Consider the following 26,005-nt stretch of genomic DNA (forward strand, 5'->3'; position numbering starts at 1 on the left):
GGCAAGATTTGGTTTAAAAGTGGCAAAAAAGGCAGAAAAAAAGTGGTGGAAAGGGTTTAAAACTGACAAAAATGTGTTTTAAGTGGTAAAAAGTTGTTAAAGTTTGCAAAATTGGTGGTAAAAAGTGATGATAAAGGGTTAAAGTATAACATGATAACAGTGTAATAAAAAAAAAAATTCATAGTTTTATTAAGGCATCTCAGTGTCTCACAACCCCCAATGGGGACCCCAATGTTGAGAACCACTGCTTTAAATATTATCATCAAAGTTTATTCTGAGAATCTGGAGAAATCTCAGTCAGCAATAGTGGATGTTTGTGATTGTCAGGCCCTTGCACTGATGATAAAGGATTTTGAGACTGATAAAGGTCAATATGATAAGTTTAAAGGCTCAAAATCTGAGATAAAAATTCAAACTTATTAGCAAAAAGGGTTCAAAACATGACATTTAGTCAGAATCATGTTGGGACAGTCACCCCCGCTCATGGCCCAATCGTTGAAAAACACACGCTAAAGTGCCCTCTTGGGAGCCAAAACATGTGCTAAAGTACCCTCGGGAGCCAAAACACGTGCTAAAGTGCCCCCGAGAGCCAAAACACGTGCTAAAGTGCCCTCGAGAGCCAAAACACGTGCAAAAGTACCCTCGGGAGCCAAAACACGTGCTAAAGTGCCCCCGAGAGCCAAAACACGTGCTAAAGTGCCCTCGAGAGCCAAAACACGTGCAAAAGTGCCCCCGAGAGCCAAAACACGTGCTAAAGGGTCCTCCTGGGAGCCAAAACATGTGCTAGAGTGTCCCTGAGAGCCAAAACGCATGATAAAATGCCTTCTTTGGAGCTAAAACACATGCTAAAGTGCACTCGAGAGCCAAAACGTATGCAAAAGTACCCTCTTTGGAGCCAAAACACATGCTAAAGTGCCCTCTTGGGAGCCAAAATGTGTGCTAAAGTGCCCTCCTGGTTGGCAAAACACACTAAACTGCCCTCTTGAGTGGAAAAAACACTCCAGACCATTAGGACCAAGAAATACTATAAAACATTACTGTGCCATTTCATAGAAACATGTCTAAAGTGCCCTCAAAAACACGCCAAACTTAGTGCCCTCTTCAATGGCGAGAAGGCGCTGTATGTGCCCTTTTTTTCTTTTCGCCCCTGCTCTTGAAAAAGTCTGTACACGCCACTGGCCCCTGCACCTACATTTTGAGGAACTTCGAAGATGCACACAGTATATTAGCTGCCATGAGGATTGATGCCATCATCCGGCACAAAAACACAAGTTTGTTGTCATCGAAATGAAGCAGGAATGACGGATGAAGAAAGGGGAACCCAAAATGAAAGAAAAGGCAGGAAGAATCAGAGAAAGTGGGAAAAAAACGGAGCGAGCAGAGAGGAAAAAGAGGGAGTCTGACTAAGCAACGACAAGCCTGTTATGAAACAGCAATAGGCTGCGTACCAAGCGGCATCACAGATTGATTTAGAAATGCGAGCTGACAGCTGAAGACGAGTGAAAACAAACTTTCTGGTTTTGCTGCCAACAGTCGTCAGAGGCTCGCGGGCATATTATTCACTGTCATGTGATGCTGGTTGTAACACTGATTCTGGCTCCCGGTGGATTTGTCTAAGTTGAATGTAATAAAAATGGGTTTATTGAAGGGTTTTTTTTTTTTACATTACATTTCCATTTTTATACATGAAAAGCTTTGTATTGTTGTGCTTTGAAATGTCAGAATCCTACTGGGAAATTGTGCCTTTAAAATTGGAAAACTGCTCTTCTCCATGATGGGAAGTGATGTTAGATGTGCGGCGAATGCTACAGGCTTGTTTTAGGTGGCTGCATATATACGCATCTCCCTAAACTCCTGCAACGACAGCAAAAAATAAGAGCTTTAATAAATAAAAGTGCAGGTATGCAACTCTCAGAAGCCTCTTTAAAAGTGGGGAATTTCAAGACAATTTTCAAAGTATTTCCTTTACCATCCGTCAGCAATTTATTTCTACTTATAAAGGTATGCAATGTGCTTTTTATTTGAATTTATTACTCCGCTTTGACAAATGCATGTGCCTGGAATTTAGGCTTGAATCTTTTATCTTGCAGAGAAAAGGGGAGGAATTGTCTCTGCCTATTTCCTATGCATCTTCTTCAAATAAATGTTTAAAGTTAAGGGAGAGAACTTCCAAGCTTTCGCTAAAGAGATAGAGGTTAAAATGTGTGAATGTAACCAAGCTGGCATGAGCTGTCAAGGAGAATGAATTAGAAAGTAAAGCTTGCAGAGCTTGCCCAAGCCTGGCATTTATTAAAAAAGCTTAAATTTTAACTTATTAAGAACATGCCATATTCCATATGTGGTCAAATGTGACTTAAAGTGTTACAACTATCCTCTTATAACACTATTAGCATTTGGTAATTATAACTTTATTGGAATCTTTAGGCAACTTGCAAAGATTGAGCCTGACGTAAACCCGAGTAATTGTTAATAGCTTACTTGTCACATATTATTCATCACCGTCCTCGGAAATGACTGCAGAAAGGCACCTCAGCAACAACAACACTTAGCATCACATTAGCGGCATAACTTAGAGCTTACCACAGCCCAAAACCATCCTCCACTGAAAACACAAACACATCATCCAAACAACAAAAACACAACCAGTGCTACGTTAGCTAGACGCCACCTTCCCTTAAAACTCCACATTACAACTAAAAAGTGAGTCTTACTGTCAGCTGACCCATATTAGGCCTCACAGACCACTGATCATCAACTGGCAGCCCGGGGGCCAAATCAGGCCCCCCAAAGCTTCCTGTCCGGCCCCCATAAGATCATTAAATTCAGAAAAGGAGGAAAGAAGATGTTGTGGTTTCAAGAGTATCTTTTGGCTTTAAATGTCTGCAGCTGTTCAATCCACCCCAATAATTAATATTGAAATAGTTTTAGAATGACTAACATTTGATCTGTTTTCACAGAAATTCACTTGCCATTATCAGTAAATATTAACAAAATGTGTTAAAAATTGCAAAAATGGCCAGATAAAGTGGTGAAAATGGGTTAGAGAGTAGCAAAAATGTGCGATAAGTGTCCAAATGGGTTGTGGAGTGGCACAAAGGGGAAAAAAAAAATTGCAGGAAAAGTGGTGAAGAGAGGTTAAAATGTGGCAAACCATTAGTCTTTAAGGAAAAAGGGGCAAAAAGTATATTAAAAATGGGTTAAAAGTGGCAAAAATGGTGGAAAAAAGTAATAAAAAGTGGCAAAAATTGATAAAGGAGGGCTACAACAAGATAAGTGGTTTAAAGGAGTTAAACAGTTGGGTTAAAGAGGCAACAAAAAAGGGCAAGAAGTATCAAAAATGTGTTAAACTGGCAAAAATGGATGGATAAAGTGCTGAAAATGGGCAATAAGCATCCAAATGGGTTGTGGAGTGGCACAAAGGGACAATACCTGCAGGAAAAGTGATGAAAAGAGGTTAAAATATGGCAAAACATTAGTATAAAAGGAAAAAAGGGGCAAAAATGGATGAAGGAGGGGTAAGACACGCAAGTAAAATGGTTTAAAGGAGTTAAAGAATGATAAATATGAGGGGACAGAGGCAAAAAGGGCAAAAAGTATCAAAAATGTGTTAAAAGTGGATACATGGTGCAAAAACTGCCAATGGCAAAGCAGTGAAAAGGCGGGAAAGTGGGTTAAAGAGTGATAAAAAATAGCAAAAAGTATCAAAAATGGGTTAAAACTGACACAAAATGTTGCAGAAATGGCAGCTTGAAGCAGTGAAGTAGTGAAAAGAGTGAAACATGAGTTCATATTGGTGCTAAATCATAATTGTTGAGGGACCATTCTTTCCAGCCGATCCATGCCTGTCTCCTTATACGGCATTATAGATAAATATAGATCTCACTGGTAATGCCTAAAAATGTCCTGTGATTCGAAAGAAAATACAAATACTAATAAAATAATATGTTAATCAGAACAAAATATTGATTTAATTTTTCTTTATTTGGAAGTCCGGCCCCCAGAGACTCTGTCAAAACTAAATCTGGCCCTTGTGCAAATATACTTGATGACCCCTGTCATAGACTGATGATCTCGACTGTAACCTCTACTAAAACAGTTAAATCCAAACATCGAGTTTCTTTGGAGTAGTCCCGCAGAACAGTGGTTCTCAAACTGGGGTCCGGGGACCCCTGGGGGTCCACGAGCCCCAGCTTGGGGGTCTGCAAAATAATTCAAAGTAAATTATTAAAGTAATGCCATGTAATTAAAAGTCAAATAAATACAGACAGGAACAACGTCGCCATAAAACAACCTTGCTAAACCAATCACTCCCACATAATTCAGCTTTGGGCCAGTAAAAACTCATATGATTGTGAGATAACACGTAATTTTATTACTTGTCACGCATAAAAAAAAGCACAAGAAAAAGCACAGAGGGCTTCTTATTTGACTGCTTAAAAGATCGCAGTCAACCCCAGTCAACTGGACAAAGGCTTGTATTTAGATTAAAGACGTTTAAAATACAGCATCTAGGAGTACAAATGGAGTTAACAGATGTTTAATCAGCGTGAGGGTTATGTGGGCTCTTTGGAAAATTTTATGCCCTGTAAGGGGCCCCTGGCCCCAAAAAGTTTGAGAACCCACGGCGTAGAAAGACAACAGTCTACTGTGGATAGTCCAGTCTAGTCCAGTCCTACTCACGTTGATGGCTCTTCTGACACTGCTGCTGACTAGCCAGGATGTCCCGAGCATGAACACCCAGCTACAGGGATCGGCTACGTGGACTGGTAGGGTGAATGGCTCTTTGTCTAACATCACACAAATCCATCTAGAAAAGCTCCAATCCTCAACATTTGGCCACACCAAACATGGTTCGGACCAATCAGCTCCATTTAAGGCGGTAGCTGTGGGTGGGGTTTATTTGTACTGAAAGCCGCTTGCAATGCCTACTGCCATGGCAATTAGCTTGAATGTTCCTATAGCATAGCAGTTTTACAGAACTGGACCACCTTGTGGCCAAGTGGTTTAAGGCGCACCTCATGTACACAGGCGGTCCGGGTTCAAACTCAGGCTGTGGCCGTGTCCCTGTTTCTGACTCTATCCACTGTCCTTCTCCATCAATAAAGGCACAAAAAGCCCAAAAATAACTGAATAAAAAGGAACTGGACTACTTCACTGTATGAAATAACACTAAAAAGCTTTTCATAATGGAGAAAATGTTTTTACTCTTCTGCTGACCTGCTTCAGCATGAGTTTGAGTGTTATGTGGAGAGAGAGAGTTGCTGTATGAGTGGTTGTGTACAATGATTGCGAGTGGAGAGATTAGCCTTGACGTAGCCACAGTGACGTATGTCAGCACTGGAAAACACTTCTTCATTAAAACAGGAGTGAAGAGCCACACTAAAGCTTGTATTTGCAGAGAAGATGTTTTGGCATGGATTTTGATTTGCCAGAAAGCTCTGCTATGAAACTACAGCGGCGGTAGCCTGTCAGCCCACAAGTACATGCATACAGCGCCATTGTGTCCTGCCGCTCTGACTGGCAGAACGTTCCTCCAATCACCTTCCAAAGATTTTTTTTTAGTCCCGTCCTTCCCAAACGCCTTCTACGGGAGCTTCCCCAGATGAATGTGAAATACATCCATGCAATGGGTATAAAATATACAACAAATCACTATTTACTTATCTGGGCAAAAACCAGTAAATACAAGCGAATGGAAACTCTGGTTACAACCATACTGGGTCTACTGTATACTAATTTTACAATAAGGCTTAAAGAAAACATTAAATTGACTAAACCCAGATTAAAATATCTAATCTGAAGACTGTGACTAGATATTAAATAGCAGCAAACATTAACACTGGATACTTGAGCAAACATACATCTGCTTTGGTGTTTTACATTAGGAAAACAACTGACAAATTTGATAACAGTGCCAATTCAATCATGTTCAAATGTCCAAAATTCAGCAATGGACACACATTTATATGTATACATAGCAAATGAAAATGATGCACTTTTCATTTTTTTGGTCTTATGCATAATGTTTTGTAGTTGCAGAAATTTTTTCTTGCTGCATTTATCTTCTACCTTGCATCATTTGTCCTGATGTTAACATTTTTAGTCCTTGCAAACTACCATCAAAAAATAAATAAAAAATTAAAACTATTTTTAATGAGTGCAATTTTTTGGGAAAAACAAAACAAAACAAACAAACAAACAAAAAACACTGATTTATCTGTATAGATTAGATATCATATTCTTGATATATGTGCCTTGGTGTATACATGCAGGAAGAAAAAAATAAAAAAATAAAAAAAAACATAAGTATTTAGTTTTTCCCAGAGCCCCAGAATCTGCTGGAGCTACAGATGGAGCAGGTCTCATCTATTTCCTCTGGATGTTACAGAGCCATAATTCTACAGCAGCCCAGAACAGACAAACATCAATATAGCTCCAAAAATGCTCCTTTTCCTTTTTTTTCCACAGCCAACGAGGGCTCTCCTACATGCTCTGAAGGGGATCATGACTGTTGGGTTGTCAGCTGGTTGCATTCTGCAACCTCACGGCTAGATGCCACTAAATCTTACACACTACCACTTTCAGTCTTTATTTATTTGACACACCAACAACAAACACAAACTTGAGCCAACTAACTGCCTCACTCACGCCTCCAGCCTGCACAAACAGTCTCTTTTTCTCCCTCTCTACCTCGTGCCCCCCCCCCCCCTTCCTCCTTCCCGCTCTCCTCAGGAGACTGATGCAGTGGCTGATTGTGTGGGAAGTTCCTCTGTCATCGTTAGTGAGGTTGGAGGCACTTGTCAGAGGCCACATTAGGAGTTTCCTATGAACTCCCCTCTGCCTCACAAGCCACACAGAAACACAGGGGGGTCAGCAGTGCACATGTTGTTAAGGGAATATATCAGGAAAGGTAGAACTGCTACCTGGAAGCCTGGAAAGGTCATTTTAAACCATATTTGTCATTATGTTTGACACGTTCTTTTATATCCCATATTTTGTATGATTCTTTGTACAATATAAGGGGATCATAAACGGGATACACATACTATTCAAACCCTACAATGATATTTAACCAGCTGGTTTGTGGACAAGCGCTTTAAAGCCCTAGGTTTACCGTTATTACAGTACTTTATGGACAAAAGTATCTGGGCACCTGACCATAATACTAACAGGGACTGTAATAAACATTGAATCCAATATATGTACTTTTAAGGGGTCGCAACTCTTTCTTGGAAGGCTATCCACAAGATTTTGAAATTCCCACAGAAAAATTAAGATTGTCTCACTGGAAATTAGAGGCTGAGCTCAAACCCTAAAAAACAGTCCCTTACAGTTATGCTACCTGCACCAAACTTCTACTTCTGTATTCTGATGACCAATCAGCAGTTACACAGTTACCATGACGACAGCTCAACAGTCACAGTGTTACTATGGCGACCACTCAGCAGTCACAGAGGTACTATGATGACCAATTAGCAGTCACAGAGTTACCATGACAACCACTCAGCAGTCACAGAGTTACTATGATGACCACTCAGCAGTCACAGTATTACTATGACGACCACTCAACAGTCACAGAGTTACTCTGACGACCACTCAGCAGTCACAGAGGTACTATGACGACCACTCAGCAGTCACAGAGGTACTATGGCGACCACTCAGCAGTCACAGAGTTACTCTGACGACCACTCAGCAGTCACAGAGTTACTATGACAATCACTCAACAGTCACAGAGTTACTATGACGACCACTCAGCAGTCACAGAGTTACTCTGACGACCACTCAGCAGTCACAGAGTTACTATGACGACCACTCAGCGGTCACAGAGTTACTATGACGACCACTCAGCAGTCACAGAGGTACTAAGACGACCACTCAGCGACGACCACTCAGCAGTCACAGAGGTACTAAGATGACCACTCAGCAGTCACAGAGTTACTTTGACGACCACTCAGCGGTCATAGAGTTACTATGACGATCACTCAGCGGTCACAGAGTTACTATGATGACCACTCAACAGTCACAGAGTTACTATGACGATCACTCAGCGGTCACAGAGTTACTATGACGACCACTCAACAGTCACAGAGTTACCATGACGACCACTCAGCGGTCACAGAGTTACTATGACGACCACTCAACAGTCACAGAGTTACCATGATGACCACTCAACAGTCACAGAGTTACTATGACGACCACTCAGCAGTCACAGAGGTACTATGACGACCACTCAGCAGTCACAGAGGTACTATGGCGACCACTCAGCAGTCACAGAGTTACTCTGACGACCACTCAGCAGTCACAGAGTTACTATGACAATCACTCAACAGTCAAAGAGTTACTATGGACGAGTTACTCAGCAAAGCATCACAGAGTTACTATGGCGACGCCAGCAGTCACAGAGTTACTATGACGACTCACTTTGCAACAGAGTTACTATGACGACCACTCAGCAGTCACAGAGTTACTATTGCTCAGCTGTTGCTAGGCCAGTTTCAGACCACTCAGCACTGAAGATTTCTCAGAGAACTTGAGCATAAATCTCTGCTCCATTTCCTAATGACTGTAAAAGCAGAGAGATGGAGTAACCTTACTTTGATCAACAACCACTTAGAAGCCCTTAGCACAGAGTTAGCTGAGGACTTTACAGTCACAGAGTTACCATGATGACCACTCAACAGTCACAGAGTTACTATGACAACTCTGATCGGGATATTAATCTTGCCCTGTCAATGCAGGGTTTTTTTGGTATGAAATGGGATTCCATTGTCAGTTGATTAGTTCTGTGTAAAAGTGGCCTTCGAGCACTTCCTTTGATGTAAAGTCAGACCTCTCAGTCACCTAGACCAGCACGACAACAGAACTGAGACATAGTTTCCAAAAAGTGAGATTCCTCTGCTTTAAATTAAGCAACAAATCAGGAAACTAATCTGCAGCCTTCCTGCCTTCTGCCATTCCACTGTTCTAAACTAAAAAGCCACTTGGAGTGGAGATTAACAAGAAAGATAAGAGCTTTGTAACAGCCAAGATTAATAATTTTGCTCTCTTTTGCAATGGGTGTGCCTTATTGATCCATCTGCTACAGGCAACTTTTATTGCTTCAGCTGTTGCTAGGGCCAGTTTCCAGACCCTGCACTGAAGATTTCTCAGAGAACTTGAGCATAAATCTCTGCTCCATTTCCCCTAATACTGTAAAAGCAGAGATGGAGTAACCTTCTTTGATCAACAACCACTTAGAAGCCCCTTAGCAAGGCTTTAGCTGAGGACTTTAGCGTTAGTGTGCTGCCGTGAGGTAGGAATGCAAATCAGGGCGCTGCTGAACAAGCAGCAAAAATGACCAGAGCGTGCAGAGCCGTTTAAACTTCAGAGGAAGGGGAGAAGAAAAGACGAGGAGCGGCTGAAGAGATATTATATCAAGATCTTGTGCTTGTCACCACCTCGGATCAAATCGCTCTCAAAGATCAAAAGGAAGAGCATCAGCACAAACATCAGCGATCTTTACGGCTCAGCCAATCTGAGCTGCTTTCATTATGCACAATGAAACCCAGAGACATCACGAGTGTGCACCAAACAATTCACACAGTCCTTCAAAATGGTATTTGCCTTCTGTGAGCCATACATCACCTGGCAACAGGAGATTAAAAAGCAATAGAGAGGGAAGTAGACTGACAACAGTTAGTGTATAGCCTGATATTTAGATTATGATTGTTAGCTTTGCAGAATGAGATACGCTCGCTCTCAAACACTGCATATGCCACGCTGCTATATGGAGATGAATCTGCCCTGTTTAACATGGACCAATAGAAGGAAAGCCACAGAAATATAAAGGACACTCATACACTCGTTTTATTGGTGCAGCAGTGGAGATACGGTGAAGGTCAGAAAACAAAAGGAGAACAAAGTCGATGTCTTTTGTGTAATTTTGAAATGGTTTGATAGAACAACATGATCGTATCACACCATCATCCATGAGGAAGCCATCAGCTGGAGAGCAGGGATGTTTTCATCATTACAGTCAGGAATGGAGACCTAATCTAGAGCATCGGTGACACTGAGAGCCAGAAGAAGTTAAAGCTCAGTGAAATGCTAAACGATTACATCAGTGCAAACAAGTGGCACGGGCTGATAGTCAGTGTGAATGTGTGCGTGCGTGTGTTTTAAAGAGGTGAAGATGAAATCACAGACAGGAGAGGCTAAAACTAAAGAAAAAGGCAATGCATAACCTTGGTTCTGTATCATTTTTTAAGCGGTAACACATTTATCGAGGCCTGATATGAAAGGATTTTATTTATCTCATGTTTGATTATTTTAGGCATATTCTCGTTACACCAAGCAGTTATGCAGCACGTTCATACTACTCCACACTCAAACAGGATTTACTTCATGCTAAGCTAACAGTTAAATATCAGTTGTTTAATATATATTCTCAAACAGGGATGGACAATTTTGTTAACCAAGAGGGCCATGTTATTATCATATTGATGAATATTCTCAATTTTACCATTGTGATTACAAATAATTCAAATAAAAAGGAAGGATATGCTGCAGCCCTGGTAATTTATTAGACCAAAATGTACGCTGTAAAACTCACGGGGAAAAAGAAAAAGTTTATTTAGTGAGATAAACACATATTTAAATCAATTCAAGCTGCTCTTACAATGCAGTGAACATGATCCTTGGTATTTTGCTTGCATATACAGTATTTTGCATGTGCATTTATGGAATCTATTAAGAAGAAAAATAAGAACTAAAAAAAAACAAACAACGAAAATGAATATATATATATATATATATATATATATATATATATATATACACACAAAAATAAGAAGATATATTTCAAAAAATTAAAATAAAATCAACTCAATAAAATTGATATGAAAAATAATAAATACAAATTCAAATTATACTTGTTTTTTGCTTGCATATATTTTTCTTGTGCTTTTATGAAATCTATTAAAAACAACAACTAAAGAAAAAATGAAAATAAAAAAATATATATATATGACAAAAAAATGGAAAAATATGGTTATAAATTTCAAATATTTCAATAAAATAAACTTAATAAAGTTGATATAAACGATTTATAATTCAAATAATTATTGGTATTTTGTTTGCATTTATTTTGCATGTGCATTTAGTAAATCAAATGAGAACTACACAAATAAAATGAAAATTATATCTATCTATCTATATCTATAGATATATAGATATATCTATAGATATAGATATATATAGATATAGATATATCTATAGATATATAGATATATATATCTATAGATATAGATAAATATAGATATATATATCTATATATCTATAGATACATCTATAGATATATATCTATATATAGATAGATATATATCTATAGATAAATATGACAACAAAAGAAAAAAGTATATAAATTTCAAATATTCAATAAAATAAACAAAATAAAATATTAAAAAAATACAAATTCAAATGATCCTGGTATATTGCTTTCATTTATTAAATCTATTCAAAAGAAAAACCCTAACCCTAAAAAGAATTAAATATATAATGAAAAATAAGAATATAAATTTCTAATAGTTCAATAAAATAAACTTAATGAAATTGATATAATAAAAATAATAAATGCAAATTCAAATGAAAATTACGTAGATATGATTCAATATTTTTTAAACTAAAAATACACAAATTAGAATAAAATAAATATTTGGATTGTTAAATTTAAAGTTGAAATAAAAATCAAAAACAATGACACTAAATACAAATAAAAAACAGAAACTAATAAAACAAATCAATAAAGAAAAAGAAAATTTAAAAAAACTCCAAAATATATTCAGAAGAGAATCAATAATTTCACCTTAGTAATAAAATAAAATAAAATAAAAAAATTTCATTAATTTAGAAAATGTAATGAATAACTAATAATATTTAAGTAGCAAAAAATTATATGAGACATATTTCTTTTTTCATGTTCTCATGGTAGATTTTAAAGCAAATCCAGAATACTTTATCCCAGACATCTCGACATCTGTTAAATGTCTCTGTGAAAGGAAATGGCCGATTTAAAGGGATACTCCAACATTTTGGCAAATTCACCCATTGCCATAATTCCTATAGTCTTCGTAATAGGTTCGTTTCCTTCAGTTGTCGGTGCAAACTGTTTTTAGATCCCCGCAGCCGAGTTCGGACCTGCTGTGCCAACTCAATGTAAGCAGACGGTATTCCGGCTTTCCCTCATCGACCTCATCAAATACACAATCCAACAACTCCAAAACGCTCTCGTGGACAAGTTGTGACCTGCACATTCACCACGCTATGAAATAATAACGTATAATTATGTAACATTACGACACATGACGCAAATACTCGGAACTATTTCTTGAGTAAACCACTGGGCGGAGTGACACAGTGCAGCAGCCATGTCTGGAGTGTAGTTCCGGCTTTCCATTTAACTTTAAAACATCTCCATCTTGTAATGTTCCATGATTATTCATAATCATGCGCCGATCTAAAAATAGCTTGCACTGACAACTAAAGGTAACAAACCTATTACTAAGACTATAGGGGTTATGGCAATGGGTGAATTTGCCAAAATGTTGAATTATCCCTTTAAGTTTGGCCAATCTAAGCCGGGCCCTTCCCCCCTAGCAGGCCTTTGAGACACACCCCTGTTTGTCTCCCATTAAAACTAGATAACAATGAAAAGAAATCTTTAAAGCCCATGTATTTTGACTCTTGCATTTATTTTGAATCTTCCCTTTTAGTTTGCAAACCAAGACCTGGAGAGTTCCCCCAACCACCTGCATGGTAAACCTCTACAACAGGCATGTGTCATGCTCACATGGCGGGATATAAAGGTTTCGAACCTGCAGATTGTGTGTAAATGTACGACCGTTTCCAGTGTGTAACGTTTGAAAGTGTGCATTCTTCTCTGCGGTGTGTACGTGAGCTCCTAAAGTGGTTCCAGAGAGGAGGGCTTCAGATAGATCGAGGTCCTCGGAGTGGGGGAGAAGTGAGTGTTTTAAAGCCAGAGCTCGGCACGTCAAGGAGATTAATGCGCTGCTATTGTCTCCGGCTCTCATCAGAACACTTTTATCTGCAGAAAATGACAGAGCTTGCACTTTTCATTATGTACGTTAGCTAGCGAGCCGCGCTTCACGCCCCCCACTTTCCCCTTTAAAAAAAAAAGATTGCTTTTGGGGGTGAGTGTGCGTGCGGTTTAACGTGTTTGTGTGCGAGATGCAAAGAAGGGGAGGACGGTGTGAGAGGAGGGTGTGTGCGTGACCCTTTCGGAGTATCCAGGCCTCATTTGTATGCCCTACTCGTTGGTCTTGACTCCTGAATAAAATTGGACATAATAATTGATGTTTTATGTCTTGCGAACACGGATATGGAGAATATGGATGACTCCAGGGACGCCATTGATTGTTTAAAGTGTCTCTGAAAAATGGGATGACAACTGCAGAACCACACTCTGTGTACATCTCTTTGTTCTTTCCTCCAAAGACCCTGAAGCACGGCTGCTCTAAGTGTGTTTGTGTGTAAAATTACTGGAATGTAACATTCAAGACCTGTCTGACCCTATCAGAGGATGAAAGTGCTGCAAAAGCTTGTTCACATCCAACTTCCACAACAGAGTTGGAGCTGCTGTTTTTGTTCTTATTTGAAAGTATAATTAGGTTGGGACTACTAGCGCTTTTTCACAATAAGTACATTATTCAGACTGAAATGTTCACTTCATGGGTTTGTGTGGAGAAATGTGAACCAAATCATCTAAAAGAATCTGGAGCAATTCTACCTGTGCATCTAGTGGTGGACGAACTTCCCTGTTTTGGAGCTAAAGGCTCAAACTTAGAGCTCCTGATGAACGGCACTGGAATGGTGACGTTAGCCTTGGATGCTGCTGCTCGGACACATTTCAAATATTTTGTCATTGCACTATGTTTTCACACATTTCTGCTGTAACGGTAGAGACGTCTGTTTTTGAGGGTTTTGACAAAATCACAAAACAAAAGTGTATTTTCTTACCTTTGTAATGCTCAGCGATCCATTCTTCCGAGGCAGACTTGTGGAATTTCCTGTTTCACACCGAAAACTTCCTAAAAAAAAACAGAAAAAACAATGAAGACTGAAAAATTAACAACTCAGAAAAATAACCAATGCAATGCAAGCTTAAACGATTTAAAACATGGCAGCTATTGCACTGTCTCTGCTGGTTCTGATGTAACAATGCTGCTGAGAAGCATCCCCACAGCATGATGCTGCCACCACCATGCTTCACAGTGACGATGGCTATTTCTACCATTTTTATTTTCCATTTTTGACCAATTCCCACCACTTAGTTAACCCATTTTATGACACTTTTTAACCTCTTTTTTTGCCCTTTTTTGCAACTTTTAACTCATTTTAACCACATGTTGCTAAATCTGTAACAGTTTTAAGAACTTTTCAAATCAGTTATGCTACTTATTCTCCTCTATAAACCTATTTCCATCACTATGTTGCCTGCTAGCCCATTTATGACACTTTTTAACCACTTTCAACCTCTTTTTCAAACTTTAACCCATTTATCCCACATTTTGCAAAATCTTTTGAATCTTTGTTGCCAGTTTTTGCAACTTTTTAACTTTTCTGCTACCTATTTTCCACTCTTAACCCATATTTACCACTTCTCACCCATTTCCACCGCTTTAGTGCATCAGTTAACCCACTTGTAAAAATGTTTAAACACTTTAAATGTCTTTTAGCCCATTTTTGCAACTTTTGACCCACTTCTAACCACATTTCACTGAATCTCTGGAACAGTTTCCAGAACTTTTTAAGCCAGTTATGCTTTTTATTTTCCTCTATAAACCTATTTCCACACTCTATTTCATCAGTTAGCAAATTTATGACACTTTTTAACCAATTTTAACCTCATTATGCAAATTTTAACCCATTTCGCCCACATTTTGCCAAATCTCTTGAATCTTTTTTTGCCAATTTTTGCAACTATCTTACTTTTCTGCTACTTATTTTCCACTTTTTACCCCTATTTACCACTTTTGACCCATTTTCACCACTTACTTTCACTTTATTGCCTCTGTTAGTCAATTTCTGACAGTTTAACCACTTTTAACCTTGATTTTAAACCTTGATTGCTCAATCTCTCAAATCTTTGTTGCCGGTTTTTGCAACTTTTAAGCCAGTTCTGCAACTAATTTTCCACTCTCAACCCATTTCTGCTACTTTTTTAATGTTTCTTTATGACTTTTGACACAATCCCCACACTTTATTGCATCAGTTAGCCAATCTCTGACACTTTTTAACCACTTTCAACCTCTTTTTCAAATGTTAACCCATTTATCCCACATTCTGCGAAATCTCTTTAATTTTTTTGCCAGTTGTTGCAACTCTTTTACTTTTCTGCTACTTATTTTCCACTCTTAACCCATATTTACCACTTCTGACCCAATTTCACCACTTAATTGCATCAGTTAACCCACTTGTAAAAATGTTTAAACACTTTAAACGTCTTTTAGCCCATTTTTGCAGCTTTTGACCCACTTCTAACCACATTTCACTGAATCTCTGGAACAGTTTCCAGAACTTTTTAAGCCAGTTATGCTTTTTATTTTCCACTATAAACCTATCTCCAGCACTTTATTGCCTCTGTTAGCCCATTTATGGCAGTGTTTAACAATTTTAACCTTGATGTCAAACTTTAACCCATTTTTCCCACAGTTTGCTCAATCTCTCAAATCTTTGTTGCCAGTTTTTGCAACTTTTAAGCCAGTTCTGCAACTAATTTTCCACTCTTAACCCATTTCTGCCACTTTAACAGTTTTTTGCAACATTTGACACAATTTCCCTACTTTATTGCATCAGGTTAGCCAATCTCTGACACCTTTTAACCTCTTTTTTGCCCTTTTTTTGCAACTTTTAACTCATTTTAACCACATTTTGCTAAATCTCTATCAATTTTAAGAACTTTTCAAATCAGTTATGCTACTTATTCTCCTCTATAAACCTATTTCCATCACTATGTTGCCTGCTAGCCCATTTATGACACTTTTTAACCACTTTCAACCTCTTTTTCAAACTTTAACCCATTTATCCCACATTTTGCGAAATCCCTTGAATCCTTGTTGCCAGTTTTTGCAACTTGTTAATGTTTCTGCTACTTATTTTCCACTCTTAACCCATATTTACCACTTCTGACCCATCATCACCTCTTTATTGCATCAGTCAGCCCACTTGTGAAAATGTTTAACAACCTGAAAACACATTTTTTTCACATTTTTGCAACTTCTAACCCATTTTGTGCCACTTTCTTCACTGTATCCATCCCCTGACTTTAACTTATCAGTAGTCGTTTCTCAGAGTTATGTGAAGTGTTCCTTTGACTTCATGGTGTAATAGTAGGCTGAATTTTTATGCAATCACAGAATTATTAATTCAATAAAGGGGTAAAACATCCAAGGGGTTTTATGCAATGCATAGTAAAATTTGATCACATTTGCATCCACCAGTATGGCCAAAATGATATAACTGGACTATTAGTGTCACATAAATGATGATGATAAGAAAGCTGCCAGGATCAATCACTGAAGTTAACACTGAGCAGAGTGGCAGCAGCCAAATGACACCAGCTGTTGATGACATTAACTTTAAATAAACTGTTAAATATGAAGATAAAGCATCTGCTTTTACTACAACATTGAGAAACCTTGTGATTGATGCACTGAAATGTAAATGAAATTAAAAGGCCACAGCAGGAGTCACTCCTCTCTCTGCTTGTTTCAGAGGCTACAATGGTGTCAGGCACAGACAGACTTTAGCTCAACCTCTGAATACGTGAACAGTGTTGTGACTGAAGCATAAATCTGTAATTACAAACACTGCAAGACTTCCCAAAGATAAAAGGTGAAAAACAGCCTCGCTGTGCACTTGAAAGCACTTTTTTTTCGTGGCTGCAGAGGGATCAGCGACTGAAGGAAATAAAGAAATCTGTGTGTGCATCACTGCTAGTCTAAAAAAAAAAGAAGACATCAAGAAGCCAGGCAGGGACGTGAACAAAGCAACCACTCAGCAGCAGTCAGTTACAACATCCTCTTGATCAAAAGGTTTGCCATTAAACAGCAGCAAACTTTGATGCCGCTCTACTGATTTCAATCAATCCCTTTGACAGCGATCGGCACGCTTCATATCGGGCCAGTGCACTTTTGAAGGCACGCCTAACAAGAGCACAGTTTGCTCATCACTCTGAGAGCATAGCAGTCTTTTAAGTTCATTAAAGAAAACATGATACTTGATGAGCACTATTCCCAATTATACCCATGTTTGCTGGTGGATAACTGCTAACCAAGCACAGCAGCATGGCTCCAAACATGGAAGGTCCAGGTAGCAACGAGGCTGATGCCACCTGCCAAACCACATGGCCTCTCATGGGTCCATCAACCCTGCTATGTGGACTTAAGGGGGGCAAAAAGCCGGGACATCCTAAGGTTAGTCGATCTCATAAAGGCCGGACAGGGAGCTCCATTACCTACCCTACTATACGGCTCCAGGTGGCGACTGATTCTACCGACCCTAGCCTGGTCCCTGTAGGCCAGTGGTACTCAAGGCATGGCTCTGGAGCCACATGTGGCTCTTTTACGTCTTTATCTGAAATATTATTCCCCCAAAAAACCTTAAAAAAAGGGAAACTTTGACCTCAGAAATGATCCATGGCCTGTCACATTAATCAGTTTGTTTTCACACTTCTACATTAGGCTTTCATTTTATTCTTTGTCTGTGTATTTCCATCGCCCATATTTGCAATTTGTTGCCCCCTTTTTCCATTTTGTTTCTAATTTTAATCAATTTTTGTTGCTTTTATTCCCATTTGCCACTTCTTTTTGATACTTTTTTTCCCAATTTTTGCCACGTATACCCTGCTTTTTACAATTTGCAATTTTATTTCCCCTTTTTTTGCCACTTTTTGGTCATTTAAGTCGCCTTTTGCCCATTTTTCCCACCTTTTTGCTGCTTTTTGCCAATTTTAGTCACTTTTTGATCAATGACCTTTTTGCCACCTGTAATATTTCATTTTTCATTTAATTTCATTTTTTTCTCCTTTTTGCCACTTTTTTCCACATTTTGACAATTTTCACCCCAATATTGTCAATTTATGTCTATTTTGCCCCTTGACCATGTTGGCCCCCCCCCCCCCCTTTTTTTTTTTTTTTTGCCCTTTGACCTACTTTTTCCACTTTTTTGCCCCTTGACTATTTTTGGCCCTTTTCTTTGCCCACTTTTGCACATTTTTGCTACTTTTTTGGCTGTTTATGCTGTTTTTTGCCCACTTTTTGCCACTTTTTTGCCCCTTGATAAATTTTGGCCCTTTTTTGCCCCTTTTGACCATACTTGCCACGTTGTATCCAGTTTTGCCCATTCTTCCTACTTTTTTGCCTGTTTTCTGCCAACTTTTGCCCCTTTTTGCCTATTTTTGCCATTTTTTTGCCCCTTGACCATTTTTGGCCCTTTTTATGCCCATTTTTGCCACATTTTTGCCTGTTTGTTGCCACTTTTGACCATATTTGCCATGTTGTGCCCAGTTTTGTCCATAATTGCTACTTTTTCTGCCTGTTTTGCCACTTTTTGCCTGTTTTTGCCACTTTTGACCATGATAGCCATGCTATGCCCAGTTTTGCCCATTTTTTGCCATTTTCTTTTGCCTCTTTCTTGCTTGTTTTTGCTACTTTTTGCCCACTTTTGCCTATTTTTGTGACTGTTTTTGCCCTTTTTCTCCCCTTTTGCCCACTTTTGCCCCTTTTTGCCTATTTTTGCCTCTTGACCATTGTTGGCTCTTTTTTTTTTTTTTTTTTTTTGCTCTTTTTTGCCTTTTCTGCCTGTTTTTTGCTACTTTTTGCCACCTCTGACTTATTTTTATTGCCATCTTAACCTTTTATTGCCAGTTTTCACCACTGAGATGGCGGCTCTTGCAAAGATATGTGTTTTTTTTAACAGTCTGGCTCTTTGGTTTGGCAGGGTTGAGTAACACTGTACTAGGCCTTGACAAACAAAGCAACCATTCTCTGTGCCGGCATTAAACTTGAAAGAAAACTGCAACAAAAGAGAGAATAGACAAACAGAAGAAGTCGACCTAGGGGCAGACTCAGAACTCTCTGGAGGGATCTGATCCTCCATCTGGCCTGGGAATGCTTCCGAATCCTCTGGGAGGAGCTGGAGACGTCACTGGGGAGCGGGATGTCTGGGTTGTCTGGGTTAGTTCGCTGCCACTGCAGCCTGGCATCAGATTAGCAGAAGAAAATAGATTTATGGAGTGAGATTTGAGGAAGTGTAAGACGGAGGAAGCAGAGCTAAGATGAGCTAGTCAGGGTCAGGGTCAGGGTCAGGGTTTGGGTTTCCAACCCTGCTAGTAACAGAATAGATCTCAGAACAAATAAATCCTGTAAAATCTCTTCTTTGCACCCTCTCAAGCGTTCGACCTGCATTAGAATGCATTGCTTTCCTATGGAGACTGGCATTTCAGTTAATGCTGCGCAGAGGCCAGGCCGCTAATAGATTCATTTAAGTCATTATTCAGAGATGGAGAGAGGAAATGGAGAGCCAGAGAGGCATGGAGAGGAGACCACATGCAGAATGAAGAGGGCTTAAATCCTAAATGTGTTGATGCTCCTCAGTATTTAAGAACGGAGATAAATGTACAGTGAGAGGGATGGTGAGTCAGACACAAACAGAAAACTCTGAGACATCATTTTTCTCCAAGTGTCCTCATCATCCTGACACTACAATAAAACATGCTCAAGTTTTCCAACTAAAAAAGGATTGTAATAAAAAAAAAAAAAAACCTCTACTTCAGTCAAACTTAATGCGTGGCTCTTTTGTGATGATTTGGGAGTCAGGTCTTATTTTGAAATATTTATTACCCCAGAAAACCTTAAAAGGGAAACTTTGACCTCAGAAATTATCCATTGCAAGTCACATTTAGGAGTTTGTTTCCCACACTTCTACAGTAGGCTTCAATTGTTAAGCTTTATTTTTTTGTTTATTTCCATTGCCCTTATTTGTATTTTTCCCCCTTTTCTCTACTTTTTGCTACTTTTAATGAATTAAAATAAAGAAATAAAGACATTTTTAATCTTCTTTTAGTCACTTTTGGCCCATTTGTTGCCACTTTTATCCTGCTTTGTGCTTTTTTCCACTTCTGTCCCATTTTTGCAACTCATTGCTGCTTTTTAATCATTTTTTCTACCTTTTTTGCTTCTTTCCACCCATTTTTGCCCATTTTTCTCATTTTTACCCATTTTATCCTGCTTTTAACCACTGTGACACATTTTTACTACACTGACTCCATTTTTGCCACTTCTCATTGTCACTTTTCTCTCATTTTTGCAACTTTTATCTGATTTTTGCCCTTTTTCGACACTTTAGTCCCGCTTGATTGCAATTTTTTGACCCTTTTTTGCCATTTTATGCCACTCCTTGCCAATTTAAAAAGCCTATTGCCACCTTTTCTTCCATTTTGCCACTCTTTGCTGCTTGTTTCCCATTTCAGTCACTCATTGTTTCCTAATTTTTGTTAGATTTTAACAATTGTTCCCCCTCTTTCCTACTTTTTGCATTTTTTTTTTGCCCCTTTTCGCCATTTTTTGCCAGTTTTTCCCTATCTATAATCATTTTTTGTCACGTTTTTGCTGATTATTACCCATTCTTTCCACCTTTTTTTGCCACTTTTACCCATTTTATCCTGCTTTTAACTATTGCGACACATTTTTAGTACATTGACTCCATTTTTGCCAGTTCTCCTTGTCACTTTTCTCTCATTTTTGCAACATTTATCCAATTTATGCCATTCTTTGACACTTTATTTCTGCTTGATTGCAATTTTTTGACCCTATTTTGCCATTTTATGCCACTCCTCACCATTTTAAAAAGCCTATTGCCACCTTTTCTTCCATTTTGCCAAACTTTGCTGCTTTTTGCCCTTTTCAGTCACTCTTTGTTGCTTATTTTTTTTCTAAATTTTAACAACTGTTGGACCTCTTTCCTATTTTTCGTCATTTTATGCCACTTTTCACCTATTTAAAGTCATTTTTTGGCACATTTGTGCTGCTTTTAAACCATTTTTTCCACCTTTAACTCATTTCTATTGCCACTTCAACCCTTTTCACCACTTAGATTGCGACTCTTGCGAATGCATTTTTCAACAATTTTGCTTTTTGGTTGCGCAGGGTTGGGTAACTCTGCTCTAATAAATACTGACTAGGAGCGGGTGAATTGTTATGCAGTCACATATTGTTCTTATGTAATTGGTGTTACTTTATAGAAATCTTTTGTCAAAAACCCCATTTATACAGTTAATGATGGATTTATAAAATCAATTAAAGCAGTGATTTTCAAACATTTTTTGTCCAAGGCACAACTAAAGTTCAGCCAAAATCTCAAGGCACACCATATTCATGTAAATACAAAATGGACTTATCAAATAATATAACAGTCAAGGTGGCCCATAAGGGGGATAAAGAGGAGAGGTTTCTGGGGCCCAGACAACTGGGGGTGGCAAAAGTGGGCAAAAGGTGCCTGAAAAGTGGCAAGAATTAGTTAAAGTGATGATAAAACATGGCAAAATTGGGTAAAAAGTGGCGAGACAAAGTCAAAAGTGGTTAACAATCGGCATACGGGGCCAAAAAGTGGGTTAATAGTGGCAAAACATGTTGAAAGCATCAAAAAGGTGATAAAAATGGGTTACAAATAGGTTGGAATTTCCCCTTGTGGGACTAATAAAGGAATATCTTATCTTACAAGTGGCCAAAAGGGTTAACTAAATGTTTTGAAAAGGTGGTTAAAATGGTTTAAAAGTGATTAAAAAATGGGCAAAATTAGGCCAAAAGTGGCCAAACTAAGGCAAAGTGAGTGAAAATTAGCAAGAAGGTGGCAAAAATGGGTTTAAAGTGTCAAAAAGGTGACAAAATAGGTTACAATGGCAGAAAAGTGGCAAAAAAAGGGTTAAAGTTGCTAAAACACGGTAAAAAATAATGAAAAAACTGGCAAAAAATGTCCAATAGTAGGCAAAGGGTAGCAAAACTGGTTAAATGTGGCAAAAAGTTCCAAAAAAGTAGCAGAAAAATATATCAAAAGTATTTTAAAAAGTTGCAAATTTGCAAAAAAGCGGCAAAAAATGGTTTAAGTTGACAAAATTAGTTGCAAAATGGGTAGAAAAATTGGTTAAAATGGTTAAAAGTTGTATGAATAATGATCATTTCAACACCAATTTCAACTCAATAATAGCTAGCCAAATAAGGTAACTGTTAGCCAGGATGCTAGCACCAAGGCTACTGACCCAACACACATACTCATCAATAAATCACAGCTGGGGAGGGTCCGTTCTCTGGGTTTTTCAGGGGTCCAGCCAGATTCCCAAGGCACATGCCACAGCATTTAAGAACCACTGAGTTAAAGGGTTAAACATCTTTTACAGGCACACTCTAGACTTTACCAGATCAGTTTGACATTTGGCGTACTTACTGGCTGACTCAGCTGGTCCTGATACAGTCATACAGTCAAGGCCACTTTATTAGGTACACCTGTTTATCTGCCAGTCAATCCAAATGTTAAATAAGCCAATCCCGTGATAGCAGTCATTGCAATTGCAACATGAATGACAGACTTTTTCTCAGTTTCCTCATCATTTATAAGAATTCAAACACCATCTCACTCTTTTTCATGTCCTGTAAGTTTTGCAGATTTTCTGAGCTTTGTGCATCCTCTTCGTGCTTTATCTTCATCTCATTTCTGTCCTCTTCCCTCTAAACTTGTACATATCTTTCATCTAATTAACATATTTGGATGTTATAATTGAAGCTAATATTTCAGAGTGCATAATCAGAGCTGGCCACTGAATCAGCTCTCTGTAGAGAAATATCAGACCTGTGATCAGAATCACATAGAGTGCATCAGGGTAATAAAACATCATAATAGCAGGATAAATAGGGAGAAATAAAGCAGAGGTGACATGACAGCCTGCTAAGAGCGACGCTGACAAACAAACAGCACCATTACAGCCACTCTGAATACCAGCAACCAAAACAGGTACCAAGCCCCAGACTTGATTAGATTCAGTCGTGACAGTGCATTTATCTTCTGCCAAGCCGGCAAGGTGTTGCAGAGAGTAGAGATTGAATTTTACAAAAGAGCCGTGTTGTTATTGACAGTTGGAGAGGGCGAGAACAGACACTCGACTTTAAAGAAGCGTCCTGTCTGCAATGTTAACACAGCTGCTTGTATTAAAGCTGAGGAAATGTAGAGTTTGGCATTATTTAGACCAAATTAGGACATGCATGTTCTTTATTTCCCTCTGTGGATGAAGAGGAGGCTGGAAATATACCAGTAAATATTGGTCCATATGGTTTACACTGTCAAACGTAGCATGGGAACTACTAACAGTCATAAAGATCAGATGGGTAAACATGAAGACAATCAGGAGGCTCACCGAGACTGTACGTGTAGCTAGGAGGCCGCTGAATACTCCTCAATGAGGGGAAGGGTCCAGAAAGAGAGTTTATATACTAGGATAGAGGAATCCATACAGAAAACAGTGTTTACAACCTCACTGCTCAGACCACGAGCTTCATCTGAGGGCTGCAGTGGGGAGGAGAGGAAGCCCAGCCAGCACAGGTGAGCTAACGAGGCCCAGGTGAAAACAATCAGTCACACAGGAGAGAATTTAAGCAACTAGACCTAAATAGCAGACTGAGGCCTTGTACACACATAGCTGGCTATTTTCTAAAACGAATATCCCCCTTCATTCGTTTTTAAAAATACTTTCGTCCACACCTGATCATTTACAAAAAAAAAAAAAAAAAAAGAAACTCGTCCACAAGTAATGGCAAATCCGCCGTTAAATGCTGCTCTAAGCATGCCAAACCCATAGGTGGCAGTGTTTTTTCAGATGTGAAACCCTCGTCAGCCAACCAGAATGAACTTCCGTCATTCTGTCTCTTCATATGTCCATATGGCATATGGGTTTCCCAGATACCCGGCTACGTGTGTACAAGACCTGATATTGTAAAAAAGCACCTTAATTGTGACTCTGAATCTGTTTCTCAATGTAACAGCCAGTTAGAGATGTATCCGACACACATTAAAGCTCCTGTTAGGGGTTCCTGCTGATATTAAACAGGCTGAAAGTAACAGACCCTGCAGGTTCACATGATAACTTTACATTTAGCTTTCCTACAACAGTAACCATTTCTCATGTTGTCACTTTGGGATCATTCTCTGAAATGTCTACTGAAGTAATGTGCTTGAAATGTTTGGAGGATTTTCTATGAAATTTTCATAGAAATGAATATGGAATTTGTTTAATTATTTTAGGGAATTTAGAAAGTGTTTTCATGTTTGTATGTTTTAGAGGGTTTCAACAGATGTTTTGGGGAAATGTTCCTTTAATTTGGCATTATTAAGGGAATTTGGATGATTTGTTTGGAACTCTTCGGACATATCCATAAAAATTAGAGAAATGTGTTTGTAACTTGGGGATTTTATTTTTTTTTTGTTTGTTTGTACTTTTGTGTGTGTGGCGTACAGTCTTTATTCATTCTAATGGAAATTTTGGAAATGTATTCACCACATTTCCATGATAATTTGAACAATGCAGTTTGGGGGGATTTGATTTGAATTCTTCAGGGTTACTTTCTTTGTCTTTGTTTTTCTTTTGTATTTTGATGGAAAATTGATTATTATTATTTTTTTTAATACCGTTAAAATTTTGGGGGAAGGTCCTGTGGGGAATGTTTGGGGGAATTTGTTTGGAACTCTTCAGACATATCCAAAGAAATTGGAGACATTTGTTTGTAATTTGGCAGTTTTATTTTATTTTATTTTATTTTATTTTTTGGTTGTGTGTGGCGTACAGTCTTTAATCATTTTAATAGAAATTTTGGAAATTTATTGACCCCATTTCTATGAAAATTTTAACGATGCAATTTGGGGGAAATTGATTTGAATTTTCATGGAAAATCAGAAAAATTGATCTATTTTTTAGGAATTTAATTGGAAAATTTTGGGGGAGGGTCCTACGGAAAAAAAAATAAAAATTTTGAATTTTTTTTTTTTTTTTTTTTGGATGTTTGTGGAAATTTTCCATCAGTTTCATGGAATGTTTGGGAATGTATCTGTAATCTTTATGAAAATTTGATCAGACATTCTGGGGGAAATTTCCTTTGAAAATTTGAAGAAACTGACTTTTTTAAAAATGTAAAGTCTTTTTGACAGGGTGTCACTGAAACCATAGACATAAAAAACGTTGACATCGGATTGGCCAGTGGGCATTCCTGGGTAAGACGCCTCACTCCTGTGCTGCGTGGGGCTGACAAGATCACCTGGAATAAAATTTCAGACAATAACAAAACCCTTCATCGCCTGTATAATTGTGTTCGTTTATGGAACGGTTTTGCCTCTGGCAATATGGTGGACATGCTGACGTAAAGCGGCAGCGGGCAAACACAGCCAACGAGGCGTCTATGTATATAATGTCTATGATTGAAACATGCAACTTTTTTATGTGATGCTTTGAAAATATGTTTAAGGACTTTCATAGAAATCTTATATGATTTATTTGAAATCGAAGGTCATTTTCACACCTGATAGTCCGGGGGACTCGGTCCATTTTGGAGCCGAAATATTTGTACATTTCATTGGGAATTTTGGTGGGAGGCAGGCTGTCTTTTAAAATACTATTTTTATGGCAAATTTCTTTCTTTTTGGGGGAATTTGGGGGAATATATTTGTATATTTTTTGGGGAATTTAATAAACAAATTTTAGGGGCAATTTCCAATGAGATCTTGGGGAATATCCTTGAAAATTTCCATGAATTTCCATGGAAAATTTTAGGAAAAATTTTAGGCATTATGGTTAACTTACACTGCTCAGGAATATTTGAAACAAATTTGGGACATTTCTTTTTTGATACTTTTAAAATATGTTGATAAATTTTTAATTTAATAGCATCAGCACATCTAAAAATAAGGAACA

At 38.3% G+C, this 26,005-nt stretch overlaps 1 long non-coding RNA gene across 2 annotated transcripts in view; it reads right to left on the reverse strand.

The window, feature by feature from the left end:
* Window positions 1-23,607, reverse strand: part of LOC121506067 — a 354,205-nt gene extending 330,598 nt beyond the window's left edge. For both annotated transcript variants that reach the window (XR_005991607.1, XR_005991606.1), the window contains exons 1-2: window positions 23,462-23,607; window positions 14,014-14,084 (exon numbers count right to left, since the gene is read on the reverse strand). This is a non-coding gene — a long non-coding RNA (uncharacterized LOC121506067). The remainder of the gene's footprint in view (window positions 1-14,013; window positions 14,085-23,461) is intronic.
* Window positions 23,608-26,005: the final 2,398 nt, after the last annotated feature.

The sequence above is a fragment of the Cheilinus undulatus genome, linkage group 24 (genome assembly GCF_018320785.1).
Source record: "Cheilinus undulatus linkage group 24, ASM1832078v1, whole genome shotgun sequence".
NCBI classification, from domain to species: Eukaryota; Metazoa; Chordata; class Actinopteri; order Labriformes; family Labridae; genus Cheilinus; species Cheilinus undulatus.